This window comes from Diceros bicornis, chromosome 2 (genome assembly GCF_020826845.1).
Source record: "Diceros bicornis minor isolate mBicDic1 chromosome 2, mDicBic1.mat.cur, whole genome shotgun sequence".
In the NCBI taxonomy this organism is placed as follows: domain Eukaryota; kingdom Metazoa; phylum Chordata; class Mammalia; order Perissodactyla; family Rhinocerotidae; genus Diceros; species Diceros bicornis.
The window spans coordinates 39,349,630-39,374,462 of record NC_080741.1 but is presented as its reverse complement, the minus strand read 5'-3'; the positions used below and the strand labels follow the sequence as shown (position 1 = coordinate 39,374,462).

Sequence of the window (24,833 nt, the reverse complement as noted above, 5' to 3'; positions counted from 1 at the left end):
TTAAATATTGAGGGTTCTACAGCACATTATAATCTACAGTCTTCCCATCTTTCTTAGGAACATGCATAAATTGTGTGCAAACAAGGTGGTGGGTTTAACAGAGAACATCCTGACAAAGACAGGACAAAGGTGAGTCTCAACCATATTCTCAAAGAGTTTACATTGCTCATTTTAGTTTACCCTCAAAATAACTTTATAAAGTTATAAATCATTATGCTCATTTCACTGATGAGAAAACAAAGGCTTATGATGAAAGGCTAGGTGTATTGCCCAGGATTGTGTAATTGGAAGAGCCAAGATTCAAACTGCAAATTCACATTTTTCCTACTCCACTGCCATACCTCTGCCAGCAGTAAACATAAAATATAATAGTAAGCAAAATCTTGATGAGTTAAAGAAATTACAAATCGGAGAGAGACTTAAGTCAGTTTTTATTTTCGTAACGCAATTGTCCTATTTGCAGCTTCTTCAGGGATGTTGGGAGAAAAACACCACGCTAATTAGCTAACTAGAATGTGTTTACTTTGAGTCAGCAACTTTAATTAAATTATTAAAAAGGTACCGACAGTACCATTCTACTACGTGTTTGGTACTATCAAAGAATTATTCGGGTATTTTAGAAAGTTATTTTGCATGCTGTTTAACTATGTGCATGGAAATTATTTACTTACATTTGAGGAGGTCAGTTGTAGTTTGAGTGAGAAAGTCGAAATCAGGATTGATAAGAGAGAATAGAGAGGAGAAAAGGCAAAATTCAGGCAATCAGGGCACAATGAATCTTGTTTCTACTTTTTTTTGTGATAAACTGATTAGCTGGCAACAGGTGGAGAGGGCAGTCCGGGCATTTTGTCCTTGAGCAAGCAGGCTGATTAGCGGAGTCAAAGAAAGCAATTTTAGTTGTTTACGGACTCCGGCTGTGAAATTGTAGCTGAGGAACACACGCAGGCAGTCTGCCTCTCAGTAATGTCAACTGGGATCTCCCTGTCAGCGCCTCCACCTTGGTTAGGGCTGATCTGCGCCACCCTCCTCGTGGGTAATTCTCAGTACTGTCCTGTACTCTGTCCACTCAGGTGATGAGGAGGTACAAGAAGGAGGTTCCTGGATGGTTTTCCACTTGGGAAATTTGAGATTAGTCTTAAAAGGTAGATAGAATGAGAAGAATGGGGTGGTAGGATAGGTGACCACTTTAGAGACAAGGGGAACATGACACGCCAACAGAACACTGCATGCACAATGAAAGAGAACACATGGAAAGGCGAAGTGGTTTGATACTTTGGCGTGTCAGGAAAGCAGAGCTGAAGCTCTGAATGTCACAGGGGTCAAACCAGGGAAGGCCATGTCACCTACATGTTAAGATGGTGTCCTGAGGGCAATGTGCGGCCATCAGAGATTTTTAAGCAGGAGTCTTGCGTGAGTGGGTTGGCATTTCAGGAAGTCTCCTCTGGCTGCAGGGAGAGCTGCGAGTCTGGGGCCAGAGGCCAGAGGTGAGTTATTGCAGGAGCTCAGCAGTGGGGTGTTTTTGTCTGCATCAAGGGCTGCCTGGTGATATCTTATATTTCCTTCAACTTTAAACACACACAATTTTAAGTAATTTTAAAAATCATAACCTCAAACTTTAGAAAGCAAAGTCTTGTGAGAACCGAGGATAAATTATTCTTAGCTGACTAGTATTGCAAAACTTTACCAAAATACATAAACTTTGTTTGAATTTTTAATTCAGTATTTGAAAATTCAATTTGGTGTTTTAAAGGCAATTATTCTTAAGCCTCTGAAAATCAACAATGATGTTTCATTTACAGAACCCTAAGGAGTGTCCTAATTAGTGTTTGGAAGTCTTCTATTTGATACCAAAAGCTGCCTTTCCAAAGATACAAGAAATCTTAGGATCTCCTTTGCCACATTTTCCATCCAGAGGCTGAGTTTTGTTTAGGGGCAGAGTTAGAAGGGGCCGTATGTCTTTTCAGTGCAAATTCTCTCTCATACGTATTGCTACAAAATCTTCTAATTGGTCTTCTGTCCAAAATTCTGCCCTACCTCCTTCCAGTACAGTCTCCATGGTTCAGCCAGTGTGACTTTCTGCTTGAAATACTTCAAAATCTTCTCATGGTCTTGAGGAGAAAGTCTGAACTCCTTAATATTGCCTACGTGGTTTTTAATGAAATGAGTATAGTGTACTTCTCTTTCCACATCCCTTGCCACAAAAACCACTTACCTTACATTTTTCTAGCCCTACTTACCTTACCTCCTAACATCTTACTAAATATTGCATGATATTTTGTCTCTAGGCCTTTTCATGTGCTCTTCCCTCAATGCTGAGCTATCATTCCCTAAAAATATTTCCTTCCCCCTCTCCATGCTCAACTCCACTTACAATCAACTGTATACAGAAAACTCTTTTATCAGGCAGCTTTTCTCACTACTATTTAGCAAAAACCCAAAAAAGCAGGCTGTGACCTTGAATGATGACACAATGGGAAGACTAGACATGTTTTGGCTGGGGAAAAGCCAAAGATATCAGACTTTAGAAATAAATCCTGAGAGAAGCAAAAAAAAACAACAAATTTCTTTGCAACATTCGTTCATGTGAAACATTTAAATTACTCTTGCCAATACACTACCTACATACTGATAAGAGTTAATGAGATCCCAAATCAGCCAAGCTGGCAGATGTGACAGGCAGAGGATCTCCTCAGCCTCTTGTGACCAAGTCGTATAGTTCATTTTGGGGGATTCTAAATGAAGTTATGGCTGCTAACATCAAGAACAGCATAAATGGACTAAGAAAAAGACAGCTTGAGGTGGCAGTGTGTACTAAATACAATCCCATTCCCAATAGTCTTTGCCCCTACATCATGGTACTTATACCACTAAATAGCACCTGTTTAGTTACCTTCAGTTTCTTTATTACTTAATGAGATTCATAACATTTCCCAGATCAGGATACTGTGAGGATTAATTTAGGTGATGTTAATATAGTATTTTTACAGTCCTTGGCCTATCAATTATCACAGAATTTTATTTATCTCTGTTGCTACCATATCTTTACAGGACTTTGTATTGTCCCAGTGTCTAACTAAGGCAGACATGTAATGCACGGTTACTAGAAGCATGAACATTCCCTTTCTCTCGTTCTTAATGTCCTATTACACATATACAAGAAGGCAAGTGGTACCTCATCTATGAAACTTTTCGCGACTTTCCTAGTATAATTTATCATTTCATATTTGTGTGTTCATATAACCCCATACATAATTATGTCAGTCTCCATGTAGTACAGTGTAAGGCACTTTACAATGTAAGGCACATTGTAAAGTACAATGTCAGGTACTTTAAGGCAGGGCCTATGTATTATTTTGTTTCTTTATTTCTATCATATATTCTAATACTTGGCATATAATGTCTAGTAAATGTATTTTGAATAAATGGATGTTGAATGAATGAATTAGTGGGTCAACGATTAGCTAACAATGCTTAGTGAAACAACAAGTGTATTCATAAATACAAGAGCATATTATATGCTACCATTAGGGTGGCAGCTGTCCACAGCAGGGTCTTGAGGGGTCTCTCTAATGACCTTTCTGAGTCTGTGCCCACAGCCCTGTAGCTCCCAAGGCCAGGACCACAGACCACATCTCATCATTCACAGGTTTTGCCCATCTCGAATTCATACCAATCATGCTTCCAGAAAACTGAAAGAGAAGGATTAAGAAGTCATAGATGAACAGGATATCAAGATGGCATTTTCCTTGCCCTGCCTAGATTTGGAGCTTAGTTTTAGCTAAGGCATTTGGGACCTTGACCTAACTTTTGTGACCAAGCTCTTACCATATGCCTCAGTGTAGTGGATGTTGTGATGGACCTTCCAGATCTCCTGGTGGGACTAAAGGACTTATTTCTCCAGCTTCTAGGAGTTCTGCCAGCATAGTACCTCCATTAAAGAGAACAGCCTGTCCAAAGTCACACTCCCTTCCCAGGGCAGCTTATATCTAATTACTGGTTGAGGCAAAGACATAATGGCCTAGACACCTCACCTCAACTTGGGATACCTCTGGAGGACCATCCCAACTTCAGATCTCCCTTGATATCAGTTGAAGGCTTGTTGACACTGCATCACAGCCCAATTTCTTCCTTTGCCCAATCCTGCCCTCTTTCCTTTCCCTTTCCTGATGTTGTTCCCAAGAGTATTCCCGAATAAACGATGTGCTAATCTTCATCTCAGAGTCTGCTTTCCTGGGAACATATCCTGTGACAGTTGGTGCCAGGAATAGTCTGAGAAAGAAGATGTCAAGAAGAGATTTGAGATGCAGATCCCTTGTGACCTAGCTGGCAGTGAGAACCCCATCTAGATCACAGATAGACCCTGGTATAGGGTAGCTGGGTGTTTGTTAAAACTTTCACCCTTGGTAAACTGGAATGGTATTCCAGTGTCAGGCAATACACTAGCAGGGGCTATGTATAAGGCATTTACAAAATGTGGGGGGAAATAGTATACATTATACACTATGTAGTATATACTATAAGGAAAGTGAAATTGGGTGACTGTTGCTAAACATAATTGCTACTTAGAAAAAATGAGAAAAAGCTGAGTGTGATTAATCAGCAATTAAAGGCTTAGTGTGGAATGTAGAGGGTTCCATGGTAGCATATAAGGAGTCTCTCACTTCCTGCAGCCAGAGGGCAAATAAAGCTGTGGACCAAGCCCAGGTCTTAAGCAGAAGAATAGCAGAGCTCCAAAAATTATTAAAATTTCCACCTAGGCAGGTCTGCTATGACAAAATCATTAACCTGTTTGGGAAAGAATGGGACACTGATGTGTGGGAAGGAGCGTCTGTGCTGTTGAACCCCCAAATCTTGAATACCCAGACTCCTATGACTCCTCTGTGCCTGCTAAAGTGGCTCATACTTCCTCGGTAGAACAACATATGACTCCTTCTTAGGATCTGCCCTGACTCCCTTCTAGGCCACAAGGTCAATGACCAGGATTAAGTTATAATAGATCCTAGCTGGGGTCGTGCTGGGCCTAAGAAGGGAATAAAGAGACTATATGCTAAAGGAGTTGCAGAAACTAGCCAACATTTACTGGTAAGAGCCTTATATACATAACAGACTGGATTTTCAACATGTTCAATCAAGAAGGCAAGAATGGCAAATACTTTTATGTGTTGCTGTGTCTGCAATAGGTAGAATGCATTGGTCAATGCACACTTTGGTGTGGATGCAGAAATGCACTGCTCACTATCACTCCTAGTGATTCTCTTGAGGGAAATTTGTGCTTCCTATACCAAAAATTCTGGATTCTGTATGTTTAGACATGTTAGTCGCCAAAGGAAAAGCACTTCCAACCAGAGAGATATAGCAAGATTCCTACTGAACTACAAGCTATGGCTACCGCCTGGGCATTTCAAGTTTCTCTTGCCAAGGGAAGAACAAGAAACAAGAGTCACCATCTTGGAAGGGATAATTAACAATGATCATCAGGAGGAGAAAGGGATACTGTTATAACGGGAGCAGGGAAGAATATGTTTGGTATCCAAATGTGCACTTGGGCACATTTTGGTACACTTTTGCCCAATTCTTATGGCAAATGGACAAGTGCAGCAGCCTTGGCCTGAGAAGGCTATAGTGACCAGGGACTCAGGTCTTTCAGGCCTGTGGGTATTGATCATGCCACAAGACAAACCACTGAGACAAGCAGAGGTGTTAGCTGAGGATGAAGGGAATCCAGATTGGACAGCAAAGGAGGAAGACAATGAGCATCAGTTATGACTTCAAGACCAGCTGCAGCAGCAAGGGCTATATTTTCCCTATTAACTTTCTTTTTCTAAGTTTTCCTTAGGAAGAGAGGCCCACTGGGATCCTTCAGTAGCTTCTCCCAGAATTTATTTAAAGAATTGGATTTGAGTGCTGCAAGGAGTGGACTATAGTGGACATGCAGATTGCCTGTCAGGAATGAAGGGCTTATTTTCCCACATGCTGGGAGTGCAGTTTCTAGCTGTTAGCCTCTTTTGGAAAGTGCCTAAACTGAAAAGAGCTGCTTGGCCCAAGGTTATTCTTCTTTCATGGGCCAATCCATATCTACTGATTGATTGGAGAAAGGCTATAAAGACTCCAATTTGAAACACTGCAGAAGAGCTAACCTATCTTCAGAATTCCGTGTAATTTCAGCCTAGGGCTTTGTGGAAATTGCATCACAGTCTAACTTCTCCCTCTGCTTAATTCTGCCTCTTTCCCTCTCTTCCACATATATAGCTCCTAGGAGTATCCCTAATAAAATTCCTGTATGCTAATCTTCATCACTGCTTCCTAGTGAACCTGACCCGCAGCTCCAACTTAGTCTAATGACTGGACCCTTATACTATTTCTCTGAATCTTTGTCCTTAGCTGGTGCCATGGCTTGGCCTTTTGAGCTTCTTGAAAAGTTGAGAATCCATATTTCTCTGGTCAGCCCCAGCAAGGAAGACTTTGTTTCTTGTTTGACCACAGCTACCTGAACTTAGACTTTTACATCAGTTAAAAGCACATGTCCTCCCACCATATTCCACCATCCTCAAAGAGTATCTCTCATCCTCTTTAGCTCATTACTAGTCTTCTCAAAGCAGTTCTCCCCAGGCCTCAGCCTGGTCATCTACTTCTGAGATTTCCTTTTGTGGTTCAGCCTGCTTCACTTATCATCTGTTTCCACTTTGCTCCTAGAGTCTGAGGTCTGGGTGTAAGTGGAATGAAGACTCACTTCTTTTCTCACAGGCCATATGGATTCTAGTGTCTAGGATGAGGCTGGGGAAATGTTACTATATGAAAATGAAGACAAGACTCCCTAAGAAATTAGCCATCTGCTGGAACCTCCATAGAAATAGCCTTTACTACATGGTGATTTGCAGGCTGACAGTGTTAAGGAAACAGGAAACAATCCTCTAAGCTGTAATCATCACAAAACAAGCTATAATTTTGGAAATTGACACATGGAAAGGTGTTACATGCTAACAATTACAATCACGAAACTGGTGGTCAGAATGGAATGGTAGCAAAGAAGAGCCTGTTGGAAGAAAGGCTCTTTAGACAGGATTTGGTCCCTGCAGAAAATTGCATGGTGACAGATGCAGCCAGAGAAAGCTCAATATCAGTGTTTGATTTATTTATTTTTAATACTGGCATCTGTCTCCAGTCTCCTTTGTGGTCAGATCTTGAAGACAAAGTACCCTGTTCAGATCACCAGTCTCACCTTCCAGGGCAGATAGATATGAGCTATTATGAATAGATTGTAACTCTATGGCGTTAAAGTTAACTTCAGAATACAAATCTTATGTACTAAACTAACAAGTAAATTTTCTTTCTTTGAACTTCATAAAAAAAGCATAATCTCCATACTATATCTGCAGCACCTAGAAAGTGCTTGGCGCACAGTAAGAACTTAACAATTAACTGGCATTAGAATCCTTTCCAAAATCTATGCTGTCTATAAGAAACCCACTTTAAACATAATGATATAAGTAGGTTAAAAGTAAAGGAATGGAGGGGCTGGCCTGGTGGCGTAGCAGGTAAGGTCACGCGCTCCACTTCGTTGGCTTGGGGTTTGCAGGTTCGGATCCTGGGTGTGGACCGACACACCACTTGTCAAGTCATGCTGTGGCGGTGTCCCATATAAAGTAGAGGAAGATGGGCACGGATGTCAACCCAGGGCCAGGCACAACACTGTTAACAGACTTGGATCTAATTGAGATTTATAGATCACTCTACCCAACAAGAGCAGAATACTCATTGTTTTCAAGTTCAAATGGAACACTTACCAAGTTACCATATGCTGCTTCATAAAAAAAACTGTAAAAATTTTTGAAGAATTCAAATGTTATAAATTTTGTTCTCTGGCTTTAATGGAACTAATCAAGAAATAAATAATAGACAGTTAACTGAAAAATCAAATATTTGGAAAGCAAACAGCACACTTCTATATAAACCAGGACCAAAGAGGAAGTCTCAAGAAAAATAAAAAAATATTTTTGCAGAACAAAAATGAAAATACAAAATAGCAAAATTTGTGAGAGACAGCTAAAGCAGTGCTTTAGAGGGAAATTTATAGCATCAAAGGTTAATGTTTTAGGGGCCGGCCCTGTGGCGTAGGGGTTGAGTGCGTGCGCTCCACTGCTGGCGGCCCGGGTTTGGATCCCAGGTGCACACCGATGCACCGCTTGTCAGGCCATGCTGTGGCGGCATCCCATATAAAGTAGGGGAAGATGGGCACCGATGTTAGCCCAGGGCCAGTCTTCCTCAGCAGAAAAAGAGGAGGATTGGCATGGATGTTAGCTCACGGCTGATATTCCTCACAAAAAAAAAAAATGTTAATGTTTTAGTTTGCCAGGGCTACCACAACAAAGTACCATAGAATGGCTTAAACAACAGAAATTTATTGTCTCACGGTTCTGAAGGCTAGAAGTATGAAATCAAGGTGTTGGGAAGTTGTTTTTTTTTCAGAGGGCTGTGAGGGAAGGATCTGTTTCAGGCTTCTCTCCCCCTGGCTTATAGATGGTGGTCTTTGTGTTCATATGGAGTTCTCCCTGTGTACATGTATGTGTCCAAATTTACCTTTCTTTTAAGGACACTGTCATATTGGATTAGGGACTCACACTATTCTAGAATGATCTCATCCTAACTTAATTAATTACATCTGCAAAGACCATATTTGCAAGTAAGGTCTGAAGTACTGAGGGTTAGACTTTAAAATGTGACTTTTGAGGGGACACAGTTCACCCCATGACAGCTATATTATAAAAGATCTCCAATCAACAACCTAAGTTTAGACCTTAAGAATCTAGAAAAAGGAAACCAAAAGGGGAAGGAAGGCAATCACGTAGATAAGAGCAGAAGTCAACTAAATTAAAAACAGAATAACAATAGAGAAAATCAATGAAACCAAAAATCTTATTTTTGAAAAGATCAAAAAAAAAATTGATATACTTCTATTCAGACTCACAAAGCAAAAAAGAGAATATGCAAATTACCATTATCAGGAATGAGAAGGGCTATCACTAGAGAACTCACATACATTAAATGGATAATAAGAAAATATTGCAAATAATTCAAAGCACATAAATTTGACAATTTAAAGGAAATAGAGTAATTCTTTGAAAACCATAAACCACCCCAAATCACCAAGAATAAATAGACCACCTGAATAGAACTATGTCTATTGGAGAAACTGAATTCATAGTTAAAAAAAAAAAAAAAAAAAAACTCTCCAAAAAGGAAAACTCCAGGCTCAGATGGTTTCATGGACAAAGAAAAGACAAAGCCTATAAGATTGGTAAGGTGTGCCCCCAAGGATAGGAGACCCCCTTTATTAATTGGTTCACCTCCAAGATTTACCTACTCAGGCTCTGTAGCACTGGAGTTACAGGAGAAAGCCTGAAATGCTGATCCTTGATGGGGGAAAGGGAGAATCTGCTCACCCAGAGGACTAAGCCCATTCTAGACAACCCTGGATACTAAGGACCTCGGAATTTCTCTCCCAAGTGATCCTGAGCTTGCTTCCAGGGTCTACCTGGGCCACTTTCTGAGTGCTCAAGAGTTGTTTTCAGAAAGTGTAGATTGAGGTTGGACAGGCTTAGAGGATTCCTAGAGGATTCCACACAAGTGTGCAGGAAGACCTTTGCAGGGCAGAAGGGAGGAGAGAGTGAGAGGAGGGATAAAGGGTGGGCTTCAGTTGGGAGCCAGAGGCTGGGGACTGGCTCTCCTATTTGTACTCATGTTCTAGTGGAGAATTTCAAGGGGTTTGAGAATTGTAAATTTGAACTTGAATACCACAGAAGCATATTTTTTAGAGTAGGAAGAAAGAACATATGTTATTCAGGCATTTGTTAACTTGATGTATAACCTTTAAATACCTAGACAGATGGTAAATCGGATCCATTTGTGCCCTTGTTCTGGGCCCCTCAATGTAAGCACTGGGGTGAGGTGGGGGGACTTTGTTTACTGCCATATTCTAAGCACCTACAACAAAGCCTGGCACAGTGAACAGTCGATAATAATTTTGAGTTAATGAATGTGTAGATGGATGAGTGAGTTGAGTTCTCACAACATCCCTGGAAAGATCCTAGATGGAAAGAAGGTGGTAATGGTAAGTCATTGACACAATAGTGGATAGTTGGAGGGTGATTTGGGAAGAAGAAAAATCCTTCAGGTGATTAGACATAAGCAATATACTGTTATCTGCTCTGATGGCCCGTGTAGAACTCAAATCTATGAGCACATCTCTGATGAACGTCCTGATCCCCAATGGGCTGTCACATGCTGTGTTTCAAGAACACCAGTCTTAGTCACTTTATTGAAACTCGTTAAATTTCCACCACGGGCCTCAAACCATGAAATGATGCGACCATGACTCAGATGGCTTCTTTGACCTCTAGGATTTTTTTCGATATGTATCATGTTTGTCAAGGAGAGGTAGGTTCTCAGAAGAAACTTTTATTCAAGTATGACATCTGAACTTTTAAGAATCTCAGCTTTGAAATAACTGATGATATTAGAAGAAAATAATTTGAGAACATAGTGTGATAAATTGTATTACTAGAACACGTTTGCCCCATACCGATAAAAATTCTCCATTTACCACTTGAATTTAATTGAAACAGCATTTAAAAAATTTTCCAGGCTAGTCATGTTCCTGTAACACAAAGTCATGGTTATTACTCAACTTCAAGATCAATTATTTTCAGCCATTGTTTATATCAGGGGGAAAATACAGCAAACAAGCAATTTAATTATTTAAGAGAACATTGGAGCAATTAAACTTTTCCTACAAATACCACATGACTAAAACAGAAGGACAGAAAGTAATGTATTAACTGTTTGTCATTCAAATGGCTCATTGAGTCTCTAGCAATCATATGCCAAAAATAGGATGTTTATATCACATGGAAATTTAGTGCCTAGAAAAGCATCCATAGTAAACTTGCACACAGCTCATTGGCTTATGGTCTTTAATGATTAAGCCATAAGGGAGCAATTACTTCATCAATACCTCATTTATCCTCTCTATAGCTTCCTCCTTAGTTCTGTTAATTTTATTATTAAATAAATGGCAATACTCACGATTTCTTTAAAAATGCAACTAACTGCTAGATAGAGAACAGTAAAATAAATTAAAATAAAATATATTTATAAATAAATGTTTGTTTACATTACATTCAGTTGTAAATCTGTCTCTAAAATAAGGCAAACAAGATATTGAATGCTGACATAAAATTGATATTTAACATATATTTACTCTAATGTACACAGTACAGAGCTATAGAATTGTTATTATTGGTTATTGGATTGATTAAAGGCTTTTGCCTTGATTCGACATGTTTATAAGGGAAAATTGAAAAATTCTTTTGGATTTCAAATCCATTACTGTAACCATTCTACCAACATGCAACAATGAAGAATATAATTTACAAAGTGTTATGTACGCTAGAACCATGGTAAAGTAGTACATTTGTACTCTAAGGTCACTGGAGAAAAAGAAAAATTCTTATAAAAGTGATTTTTAATATTTAAATGTGATCAGTAGCATAATTAATGGATGAGTTAATAATTTTCCTAATGTAATTATTATCCAGAGTTTGGTCTTTAGTTCACTGTGTGCCCTCTTCGTGTGTTGTTTAGTGCTACAGTATTGTTTGTATGCATTCATTGCTATACCCTTAGAATTAGAGATACGACATCTGTAATTTTTTTCTCCTAATGTTAATCTCTTTTTCTTTATGTTCTGCTTCCTTAACTTATCTTTAAATGTGCCTACTGCATTTTTTCTTTATGCTATTGTCATTTTTATCTCTAAAAGTTTTTCCATAATCATTCTTTCATTGCATCCACTTGCAATGTAATGGAAGCAATATTTTTTCTTTTTATCACTTGGGGATATTAATTAATTCTTCTTATGTTTACTCCACTCATAGCATTGTCTATTTTTCTTCTGTGTTCCTTTCTCTGTTTTCTGAATTTTATCTCTGACCTCCAGGTTAAATGTTTTCTCAAACGCCTGGTCATCTTTGGTCTCTAGAAACATACATGAAACTGATATTTGGAAACGCACTGTGCTTGAATTTTGGGGGATGATGGTGGTGGTCGAGCAGCAGCACTAGTCAATTGATGCACTTCACTGGAAATTGATCAGGCAGAGACCTGGTCATTTATCTGTGGGACCACCAAAGGTCAATGGCTGTTGACCTATTTTTATCTTGAGCTGGCTAGTTTCCTCAGGGAGGAATACTTCAATCTCTTGTTTGAGCATGTTATACAAAGCTGACTTCCAGGGCTTGGGAGTTGATCAAGGAAAGGCAGCGGGGAGCTCACGTTTCAACAGGCTAATTCTCACTTAATCCCTTGTTTTCACCACACAGTCTTCCTTGTGCCTCATATTCCTCAGGCCGAGACTTTTTCACTTAAGATCTTGAAAGAGTAAACATCCAGGCTTCTTCCAGGGAGGGGATGGGCAAGTCACTTGGCTTCATAGGAAAGACGAGGAGGCCTAGATTTCTCACTGCTCCTTAATCAAACTTCCAAGTTTACTGTTTTCCACTTCCATCTAGCTTCCCTGACTTCAGAAGTACCTGATGCAATAAATTGGTGTGCATTTGGGGGTGGGGGAGCTGTGGCAGAAGTCATCTTGCTTCTTTTCGGTTTTCACACCCCAACCACCACCACCACCAGCAGCTCAAGTTGTGTTTAGCCTTCTCTGTTCTGTCAATTAAGGTACTTCTTATTTATCCTCCATTCTCCTTTCCCATTCTCTCTGTTTCTCCCCCTCCTCCGTCCCTCTCCCTCTCCCTTTCCCTCTCCTTTTCTACATATTTTGTGGATTTCTGTCATTTTGGTGGAATATAAAAATCATCAAAAATAATGATAGTAATATTGGTGATGTGCCACTTTCTAAAATCTTCCACTGAAGAGAGTGACCAGGAGTCAGGAAAAGACCATAACAAGGAAGGTATCTTAGTATTTTGGGGCTGCTGTAACAAAATACTACAAACTGGGTGGCTTACAAACAACAGAAATGTATGTCTCAGTTCTGGAGTCTAGAAGTCCAAGATCAGGTTCTAGTGAAGGCCCTCTTTTGAGTTGTGGACTCAGATTTACTGTGTCCTCATCTGGTGGAGGGACTAGGGAGCTCTGTGGAGGTTTCTTTGGAAAGGCACTAATCCCATTCCTGAGGGCTCCATCCTCATGGACTAAGCACCTCCCCAAAGCCCCACCTCCTGTTATCATCATAGTGGGCATTAGGATTTCAACATATGAATTTTGGGGAGATGCAAATATTCAGACCAAAGCAGAAGGGTAGTGGATTGTATAGTCTGATGGTACGTACATTTAAAGAGATTTTCCTGTGGGTCTTGGGGAGAAAGAAAGAGAAATAATTCAACAATAAACTTTAATGATGGAACATGACTCTCTCTCAGGCTCTGTGGCACTTGGGTGGTTAGGGAGAAAAGTAGCCACATGAAGGGTTCCCAAAGACAATCTCCTTATTGTGAGTCAGATGTCAGCGAGTTCTAGAGGTGAAGGAAATCTAAAAGAAGAGGTTGAGGAAGTAGGGAATTTTGTTGATGCCAGATGGAGTATTCCAGAGAGCGTGATGGAAAGGTTTGGGAGCTCGGTAAGAGGTGGAAATTTGTGTTAGGTTATGGATGTCCAGAGCCCTATGAGAAAAATGTCCTAGTGTTAATAGATGATGTGAGTGGCTTGGACATCCAGTGGTGACTGAGATAGTGATGGGTAAGAATTAAAAGTTTTGTCCTGGTGGCCTAAGGGAAAGGGGAGTAATCGGTTCTAACTATAGCACCCTTCTCAGGCCTGGTTTTGTGCCACTGTAGTTGGTGGGACAAGTGATGTGGCTACAAAGACTAAGCCAAGAGCAGCAGGGCCCTTGGAGGTCCCTTATGTTCAGGAGAAGATTGGGCTCCAGGGGCCTCCTTTACAGACTCAAGTAAGTGGTGTGACTTCCCCAAGATCACTGCAAACTGTGAGGACTTTATCCACTCAACTGTGACCTGCATCTGCCATTAATCATATAAGTAACCCCAGTAAGCATGGCTGGGCCTCACCTCCCTCACCTACAAAAGGAGGACATTGGCCTACTTCAGTGCTTCTCAAACTTTTCCATCACACATCTCCTGGAGAAGCCTGCAGAGGTGGCCTGAATAAACTCAGCATTTATCACATTTCAGCTTAACATGCAATGTGAAGTTTAAATGGAAAATGATATTAGTTCATGTGGTGTGATGATTTCTTGACATATTAATTGGGTTTTACTTTTTCTGCTGTAGATAACCATGCCAAATTTGAGCTATGTGTGTTGTGTTCCCTGTATTTTCCCTCTTCTGTTTCAGGGAAGTTGCCAGATTCGTAATTTTCCTACCTCATGGGGTTTTTTCAGAGTATGAGAGAGATACTGATGAATGTTAACCATTCTACCTGTCTGTGAAAGTCTAAACTCATGGAGCAGCCTATCCTAGGTGTGAGATTAGATAAGGTAAAGGGAAAGAGGCGTGGGCCATGGGAGAGGGGTTATTTTCCCCCAGTCTGGGAAGAAGACAGAGTTTGGGGCCTTTGCAGATTGCAGAGTTGGGGTCCCATTCCCAGCTGCACCCAGAAGAGAGTATGGTGCATATCAAAGGCTTTACCCTTGGTCTGGCAGCTCCAGCATCAGGGACAATCCTAAGTCTGAGTTTAGCTCTGTTGCAGCACATTTGATGGTTTTAAGAAATTCCAGATCCTTTTACAAACAGGGTATCAGCAATGAGTGTGGTGGAATGAAGATAAGACAACCCTTAACCCATATGTGGGATTTCGTGGAGGACTCTCAGATTATTTTTTTGAAAACCAAACAGAAGTTTAATAACATATATACCTCCTGAGTACATGGGAAATACCCAGGAAAACTGAAGAACTCTCCCAGATTCTTGTATGATCCCAGAGGGAACCCTCCCAGCTGTTGCTCAAATTCACCTTTGTGCTGGCTATGCAGGTACCGCTGAGTCACAGTTAGTCCCAAGACCTTGGTAAACGCCCTTGGCCCCCTTTCTCTCAGTGGAGAAATGAGAAAGTAGGTCTGCATGATTTTCATGGTCACATCAAGCTTTAAAATGAAATGCAATCCTTTTTCATCAGACAAGCGATCCTACCTTGAAGATTCCCCCCAACCCCTTCCCTGCCACCCGCTAAACCAAGGCCCCACCCTGGATTAGCACAAGCAGTTTCACTAAGCCGTTGCACTCTACGTGGGAGAGAAGCACGTTCTTTGCCAGCTTCTTTTTATGCTTCTGTGTACTGGAGTGCTAAAGAGTTCATTCTGAGTATTAGAATTAGGAAACACTGAGTAATTTCTTTGTTCTTCCTCCTAGCAAAGCCGATTTCAAAAGCACAACAGAAATAGCACGAAACATGATGTAAAGAACAAACATTATTTAAGTCTATGGAATTCAGCAGCATTTTTTAAAATCAGAAGAAAAACTAAGGTTCTAAAAAATGCAAGAAATTAAAATTAATGTTTTAGTAAACAGTAAATTAAAATATATTTTTTCTCAAGCAAAATACCCTAAAAGAAATTAGCTCCTTTGTGCATTTTAAAATAAATAGTTGTCCAACCCTTAAGGTAAATGCATTTATATCTTTGAAGAGAGTAAAAGGAAGCAGCAGGTTGACACATCCTTCATCTTCTCTCCAGCTTGCTCTCTATTGCCTTTCCCCATATTAATCAGATTCAACAGTCACTGACCCAAAACAATCAAAACAACTCTTCAAGCATTCTTAAGCAGGTGGAAACTTCTGCAAATATGGGTCTCTTCTATTAAAACTAGTATATGGTGAAGTCGGAACTTGAGCCTCCATCTTGACATCAACATCATAGACATTGTACTGTAAATGATAGGTCAGCAATGGTATTTAGTTAAGATTACATAGATTAATGGTTAAGATTTTGGATTCAGAGAACTGAGTTCACATTTCAGGTTTGTTACATATTAAAAGAATAAGTTTAATATTAATATCATGAAGCATTCATGAAGACATAGATCTTGCTTTTCCCCAAACCACATAGCTGAATCCCATTCATCTTGGACAAGTTCTAAAGCTTTACATTGGTGCTACAGTGTGCGATGTGCTGAGGACCTTGTAAAATGCAAATCTTGACGTAGTAGGTCTGGAGAGAGGCCTGAGTTCCTACATCTCTGGACTAAGTTCCAGGTGTTGTGAATGCTGCTGGTCCACTTTCCGCTCTTTGACCAGCAAGGCTTTCCGCGATACAGCAAGTAGAATATAATACATATCGGTAGAAACTTTTCAAACGTGTTAAAAATAAAATGCTTTTCCTAAACAATTTCAATGGAAGTATTCATTTGCTCCTTGTAATTTGCAAAATAAATAATTCTGTGCTAAATAAAAGTCTAAATATTATGGAGGTTTTAATGTAGGAAAGATCAGATCCCATCTAGCAGATGGGATCAGGAGAGCATGTCAGAAGAGAGGCACTTTGCATATGCATGGAAGAATAAGAAGATTTGGATAGGTAAAAATAGAAAAGCCATTACAGCAACTGATGCAATAATAATTAACAACAGCAACAACAAACATCTATATGGCACTTAATTGTCTGCCAGGCACTGTTTTAAACCTATACCTATTAATTCATTTTACCCTCAAAACAACTCTATGAGTGAAGCACTTTTATTACATCATTTTATGGATATAATTGACATAACTGGGGCACAGAGAGGTTAAGAGCTTGTACTTTCCCAAGGTCACAAAGCTAGTAAGTAAAGGAGCTGGGATCTAAATGTCGGCAAGTAGGCTTCAGAGTCTGCGTTCAAAAGCACTCTGCTATACTACTTCACAGGATGGAAAATATGGCATGCTTACGGGCAACAGATTAATCCACTTGGGATGGCATGAAAGGTGCATAGAATACAGAGAGCAGTCAGAAAGGAGCGACAGAGCAGTCAAGATGTTAGTGAAAAAAGCTAAGACATTTGGACTGAATTTGGTAGAAAAAAAGCCATTAATGCTAAGTTCTGCCATTGGCTCATTTATACAAACTCTATCAGAATCTCCCCAAAAGGTGATAATAAATAATATTTTAGGTACATTGGTAGTCTAAAGATTTTTAATATACAGATAACACAGATATTGATTTCAACAGACCTATATTCAGTTCCTCACTCTTCCATTTGGTAGTTGTCAGCCATTAAATAAATGGGATGTTGAGGCTACTATTAAACAGGATGAACATTTTTGTCTTTTTATGACCTAATGACTGTTGCAACATACACACACACACACACATGCCCACACAAACACAGAGTCCCACATTTGGTGGATGGGGCATGAGAGAAAATCTTGTCCATCACTCCATCGCTGGACTTCTGAGTGACACTAAGTGGCCCTCTGGCTGACTCGCAGGAAGCTATGAAGGAGACCTAAAGGCAATGCCTGGGACTGAAGAAAGAATGTGTAGTTTTAATGTTAAATGGCCGGCTATTTGAGCAAAGAGGAGTGGCTAATGGGGGCTGCTGCCGCTGTTAGCATGTGACTATTCTTGTATCCAAGAGAATAGTAGATAACTCCTCTCATTCTGTCCCTGGTCTTTGCGTCACTGACCTCTAGGGAAATCAAAGATCAGGGGATGTTATCTCTGGCATTCTACCCCCGAGTTCTTTTCTTTGTCATTTAAACAGACACCTGGCTCTTTCAGCCCTTCCATTAAGAAGCACGAGTAGGGATTTGAGTCAAGCAAAATATTTCAGAGGCTCCGGGTCTATATTGACTCCTTTTTACTTTACACTTGGTGCACCCCAGGGTGCACCCAGGATGGAGGAGGAGTATTTATTCTCCCTGAGAGTACAAGGAGTGCACAGTTCAAGAGGGATGCCAACCCTCTCCCAATCACAGCAACTGTTCAGAGCCCCACACTGAACCTTGCCCTGACTTCAGTCTGCCAGCTTACAAATTCTATTCTCTGATTTTCCTTCCATTTCATACCCGTAGAATGGAACTGAATGCTATCCAGATATAAACTTGAAGATGCTTCAGCTGTGGTGTTTCTCTTCCTGACTGCAATCTCAGACTGTCCTGGGTAAATACTGTGTCCCCCTTTCCTAGGCCACAGGACCCCAACAATGACACCACTCCTAGCTTAGACATCCATGACTTCACCCTCCCCCCATCATAGGGAGCTGGTTTATCCAGTGAATAATTTCATAATACTAGTACTCCATTGAATCCCTATAATCCCAGGCAGTATGCTAACAACTTTAAAGATGTTATACCACTTAAGTCTTAGAATAGAATAACTTATTATCTCTATTTTACAGATGAGAAAATTTAAGCACAGTGCTAAATAAATAAGGGCTTAATAAATGTTGTGTAATACTCTTATAACTATAAAAAGTGATTTTATAGCATTGTGATGTCATTTGGTCAAATATATGTAAGAAATGACATTCCAGTGTGGAAGACAGGCACATCAAAGTATAGATAAAAATGCTTTTGAAAGGGCTGTGATAGAAATATACTCAGGATAGCATGATTATATCATGGAAGAGGGTCTGATTGAAGCAGTGTGCGGTTCAAACAGAGTGTGTGTGTGTGTGGAGGGGGGAAGGAGTGGGAGTTGTTGCCCCCTCAGGAGCATTCGGAAAAGTATGGGGACAGTTTCATTGTCATAATAACTTGGGGGAAATATTGGCATTTAGTTTGTGGGGCCATTCCTGTAGTACACGGGCAGTATCTCACAATTATAAATTGTCTTATCCAAAATGCCACATTGGTTAAATATACTATGTACTTAGCGATTTTTTTTTGTTTTTTTGGTTTGCCTTTTCTGTGAATGACTGAGAGAAGTGTGTTTTAATCTCCCAGTGTGACTGAGTATTTGCTATTTCTTTTTGTACTTCTGGTAATTTTTTTCCTTTCTCTTTATGTTGAGATATGTTATTAGATGAATTCAAATTTAGAATGGTTACATTTTTTTCTGGTGAATTGAATCATTATATTATGTTCCTTTTGATCTGTAGAAATGCTTTTCCTGAAAGCCTGTTTTGCTTATATTAATATAACTACAAGAACTTTTTGTTCTTGGTTAGCATTTGCGGGGTGCAAGTATTTTTGTGTGTGTTGTGCATTGAATTTTTTTAAAATAAACTTTTAATTTTAGAACAATTTTATAGTTACAGAAAAATTGTGAAGGTGGTACAGAGAGTTCCTGTACACCACACATCCAGTTTCCTCCATGATTAACATGTTACATTAGTATGACACATTTGTTATAATTAATGAACCAACATTGATTCAGTATTATTAGCTAAAGTCCATACTTTATTTAGATGTCCTTAGTTTTTGCCTAATGTCCTTTTTCTGTTCCACAATACCTCACAGGATACCATATTACATTTAGTTGCCGTGTCTGCTTAGGCTTCTCTTGGTTGTGATAGCCTTTCAGAATTTTTTTTTAGTGACCTTGACAGTTGTGAGTACTTGTCAGGTAGTTTGTAGAGTGTCTGTCAATTGGGATTTGTCTGATGTTTCTGTCATCATTGGGTTGGGGTTATGGGTTTTGGGGGAAGAGGATCACAGAGATAAAGCGTCATTTCATCACATTGTGTTAAGGGTGCATAGTATGAACATGACTAATCACTGTTGATGTTGACCATGATCACTTGGCTGAAGTGGTGTTTGTCAGGTTTCTCTTCTCTCTGTAAAATTGCCTGCCCGCCCCCTTTCCATACTGTAGTCTTTCGAGGAATGTTACTATGCTCAACCCATGCTTAATGAATGAGAGTTATGCCCACCTTCTTACCTACACAAATTATTTGTAATTCTTTGTCATTTATTTCTTTATTCAATCATTTATATCAGTATGGATTTATGAATATTTATTTTATACTTTGGGTTATAATCCAATACTACTTTATTTTGTTGCTCAAATTGTTTCAGCTGTGGACACTGTAAACTCTTTCGCTGGCTTCTGTGTCCTTTTGACATAGCCCCATCATCGTGGTTACTTTTTTTTTTTTTTTTTGTGAGGAAGATCAGCCCTGAGCTAACATCCGTGCTAATCCTCCTCTTTTTGCTGAGGAAGACTGGCTCTGAGCTAACATCTATTGCCAATCCTCCTCCTTTTTTTTTCCCCAAAGCCCCAGGAGATAGTTGTATGTCATAGTTACACATCCTTCTAGTTGCTGTATGTGGGACGTGGCCTCAGTATGGCCGGAGAAGCGGTGCGTTGGTGCACGTCCAGGATCCGAACCCCGGCCGCCAGTAGCGGAGCATGCGCACTTAACTGCTAAGCACGGGGTCGGCCCGATCGTCGTTACTTTTTTAAAAGCACTTTATTACTTTCCAGTACTATAAATTGCTCCAGGTTGATTTTGCATATTTCCTACTCCATTTCAAGAATCAGTCGTTTCTCCATGGAGCACTGGTTCCCTTTATTGGAGAATAGTATTAGAAACCAAGATCTTGGTACTAACTGTGCTGGTTGCTGCTACAGTATTATTGCTTCTAGGTCCCCTCAGCAGACAGAAGGAAATATATGTGTGTATACTAACCTGTGTAAATACTCACATCTATAAATATTTATCCATATAACCATATGTATCTATATCAAACTAAACATGAGTTTATACTGTCTCCAACTCTAGCTCATTACCATAAATATCATTCTAGCCTCTTCCCCTCCGTTACCTGAAAACTTCCACTCTAACCGTTAAGAAACCTAGATCCCACCATCCAGCATACATTTACGTTATTGTTCAATTTAAGTACAAATACAAGCAGCATTAGAATTGTTAACTCATACTCCAATTGGATAAAACTTGATCAACTAGAGTACAGTGCTTTTATGTACAGTTTATTTTCCTTTAGTGTTTCAGACTCCACTCATTTTCACAGTTCCTTAGATCAGTGCCTTTTCCTCCATTTCCTTCAGTAATGTTGTTTCATACACTTGTAGAACAGTTAGATTCTTTTTGTCATATTCTACATTCTATCCTGGAATCCCCTGACCTACTAAATTACTTTTAAAAATTTGCATACATTAAGATTCATTCTTTGTGCTGTAAAGTTCTATGGGTTTTGATCAATGTACAGTGTCATGTATCCACCATTACAATATCATACAGAACAGTTTCATTGCTTTCAAAGATACCCTGTTTTTCAACTACTCAACCTAGTTTCCTCCCCCAAACCCCTGGCAACCACTGATCTTTTTACTATCACTAGAGTTTTCCCTTTTCCAGACTGTTGTACAATTAGAATCGTATAGTATATAACCCTTTCAACTGGGTTCTTTCATTTAGCAATTTATATTTAAGATTCATCCATGTCTTTTAGTGGCTTGATAGCTCTTATCAATTATACTTCATTTAAAAAAATTATGGTTGTCCTTAGTGTTTGTAATACATTTTTAACTAATCTAAGTGTGCTTCAAATAACACTATTTGTATATTTTCTTCCCTCCCAACCCTTATGACATTGTTGTCATTCATTTCACTTATCCAGATGCTATAATTATCCAATATATTGTTACTAATCCTACCTTAAACAATTATTTTTTAGATAAATTAAAACTACAAAAATAAAAAAAATTATTTTACCTTAATTTCTTTTCTGACACTCTTCCTTTCTTCATGTAGATCCAAAGTTCTGACTGATATCATTTTCCTTCTCCATGGAGAATTTCTTTTAACATTTCTTGCAGGACAAATCTTTTGGTGATGAATTCCCTCAATTTTATTGTATGAGAATGACTTCATTTTTCCTTTACCTTTGAAGGATAATGTCGCTGCATATAGAATTCTAGGTTGGTGGGTTTTTTCCTCAATACTTTAAGGGTTTCACTTCACTCTCTTCTTCCTTGCATAATCTCTGATGAGAAGTCTCCAGTAATTCTTATCCTTGTTCTTCTATAGGTAAAGCTTTTTCCTTCTGGCTTCTTTCAAGATCTCTTCTTTTTCTTTGGTTCTCTGCAGTTGCAATATAATATGCCTAACTGTATATTTTTTGATATATATCTTGCTTGGTGTCCTCTGAGCTTCCTGGATCTGTGATGGGGTGTCTGTCATTAATTTTTAAAAGTTTTCAGCCATCATTATTGCAAATATTTTTTATGCTCCATTCTCTATTTCTTCTTCTGGTATTCCAATTACTCATATATTACATCTTTTGAAATCATCCTATAGTTCTTTGATATTCTATTCTGGTATTTTTTTTCATTCTTTTTCTGTCTTTGAATTTCAATTTGGGAAGTTTCTATTGACCTGTCTTCAAACCCAGTGATTCTTTCATAGGCTGTGTCTGGACTACTGATGAGCCCATAGAAGGCATTCATTTCTGTTATGACATTTTTGATTTCTAATATTTCCTTTTGATTCTTAGAATTTCAATCTGTCGTCTTTTATTACCTATCTGTTGTTTCATGTTTCCGTCAGTTTATGGCTCCAGCAGCTTCTCAACTGTGACTCCCTAAATTCACTTATCTCTCCAGATTTCAGGTTGGCAGTTGACATGTGACTCCATTTCTCCAATAGGCCCAAGAACAGTTATTAATTTTCATCTCAGCTTTTTCTTGTTGTAAGGATGGGAGTGGATATATAAGCTTAATTTCTTTAATTTCCTCTTTCTCTATCTTATATTTTAGAAGTTTCTTTTCTAAGCATCGTATAGTTACTTTTAATAATCTGGAGAATTTAGATACTCATATTTAATATAATTATTGATATGTTTGCACTTAAATCTACCATTTTTTTATGCACTTTTATTTCTCTTACCCTTTCTAAGTTCTTTTTGATCTCCTATCTTCCCTTTGATGTATTATGCTTTTAATACATTGCTGGATAAATTTGGCAATAGTTTCTTAAGAAAGTTTTTGTTTATGCTCATGAGTAATATTAGTCTTTTTGTTTGTTTTTCAATTTATCTTGGTCAAATTTTAGTATCAAGGCTGTGCAGTCCTAATAAAATGAGTTGGGAATTGTTCCCTCTCCTTTGTTTCTTAATAAATAAGCTTAGTTTTATTTTTTCTTTAGATATTTATAGAACTCAACTGTGAAGCATGTAGGCCCAATGTTTTCTTATTTGGAAAGTGTTATATCATTACAATTTCAATATTTTCAATAGAAAAAGAATTACTTTGATTTTTATTACTTCTTTTAGTAGTTTTTATACAATGTGCCTTTCAAATAATTATCAGTCACATAAAACTCCTAAAAATAACTTTTATTATACTTTTAAATGTCTATAGGATATGTAGTGATGAAAATACAAATCTGTAAGGATTCCGTCAAGTTTTCTATGTACAGAATCATGTCTTCTCTGAAAAACAATCACTTCTTCCTTTCTAATATTTATGGCTTTTATTTCTTTTTCTGTTATACTGACTATGGCTTCCAGAACAATGTTTTAGAGTCTGTTTTTGCTGTGTATTACACATAGCATCTTGTCTCTTCATTTATCTGTTGATCTTTAATTGTTTACTGGATGTTTATATATACCAAGTGCAAAAGATAAAAGCCAAGTTTTAAAATATTGGCATTAAAAAGAAAATTATTTTAAAAAATAGGATGTTTGAAAAGGAACTAAAGAGGAAGTCTGGAACTAAAAACTATAATAATTAAATTTAAGAAGTAAGTCATAAAAGATAAAGGAGAATCTAATCAAATATAGATTAGACATTAAAAGTTATGAAGGAAACAAGGAACAAGGTAACATACAAGAAACTCAACTTCCAGAATAAAAGCAGAGAGACAATAAAGAAGCAGCAATATTTGAAGATCTAAGGACTGAACATTTTCCACATGAAAGGTATCGAGCTGCAGATGCTAGAAACATAAATTCCAAATAGGATAAACAACAACAAAAAAATGCCCATACCTAAACAAATCATAATGAAACTGTAGAATACTAAAGGTAAAGAGAAAACTTTCAAACAGTGACAATTAGACTAACAGCTGACATCTAACAAGTAACAAAGAAAGTCAGAGGATAGTAGAATGATACGTTCAATGAGATAAAAGAGAATACCTGCCAACCTAGAATTCAATAGTCAGAAAATGTCTCTTCCACAAATGAATGAAAAATACAGACAAAAATCTGGGTGCTTATCACTAGCATATACTCCATAATTAAAAGTGTAAAATTATTGTTTGAGCAATGAACAAGTGAAACTGAAAGGAGATTGAGAGATGCAAGAAAAACCGAAGAGCAACAAAAGTGGTAAAAGTCGGGACAGTAAATTTTAACTGTATAAAACAATTGTGTTAATATATAACATTGTGGTTTTTTTTGAAAAACATCATTTTTTTGTTAATATCTTCTCTTCCACTAGGCATAAAATTTTTTTATTTTATTTTATTGTGGTCACATTAGTTTATAGTAGTGTATAAATTTCAGGTGTACATCATTGTCCTTCTTTTTCTGCATAGATTACATCATGTTCACCACTCAAATACTAATCACAATCCATCACCACACACACGTGCCTGATCATCCCTTTCGCCCTCCTCCCTCCGCCCTTCCCCTCTGGTAACCACCAATCCAATCTTTATCTTTATGTGTTTGTTTGTTGTTGTTTTTATCTTCTACTTAGGAGTAAGATCATAAAGTATTTGACATTCTTCCTCTGACTTACTTCACTTAACATAATACCCTCAATGTCCATCCATGTTGTCACACATGGCTGGATTTCATCGTTTCTTATGGCTGAGAAGTATTCCATTGTGTATATATACTAAATCTTCTTTATCTATTCATCCTTTGATGTGCACTTAGGTTGCTTCCAAGTCTTGGCTATTGTGAATAATGCTGCA

At 38.4% G+C, this 24,833-nt stretch overlaps 1 long non-coding RNA gene across 2 annotated transcripts in view; it reads left to right on the top strand.

Annotated features, from left to right (window-relative positions):
- LOC131413863 (uncharacterized) overlaps positions 1 to 24,833 on the top strand; it is a 215,120-nt gene that overhangs the window by 100,399 nt on the left and 89,888 nt on the right. Inside the window, exon 3 of one of the 2 annotated variants that reach the window (XR_009222041.1) lies at positions 58 to 129. The exons of the other annotated variant lie outside the window; for it this stretch is intronic. This is a non-coding gene — a long non-coding RNA (uncharacterized LOC131413863). The remainder of the gene's footprint in view (positions 1 to 57; positions 130 to 24,833) is intronic. 2 annotated transcript variants of the gene reach the window in all.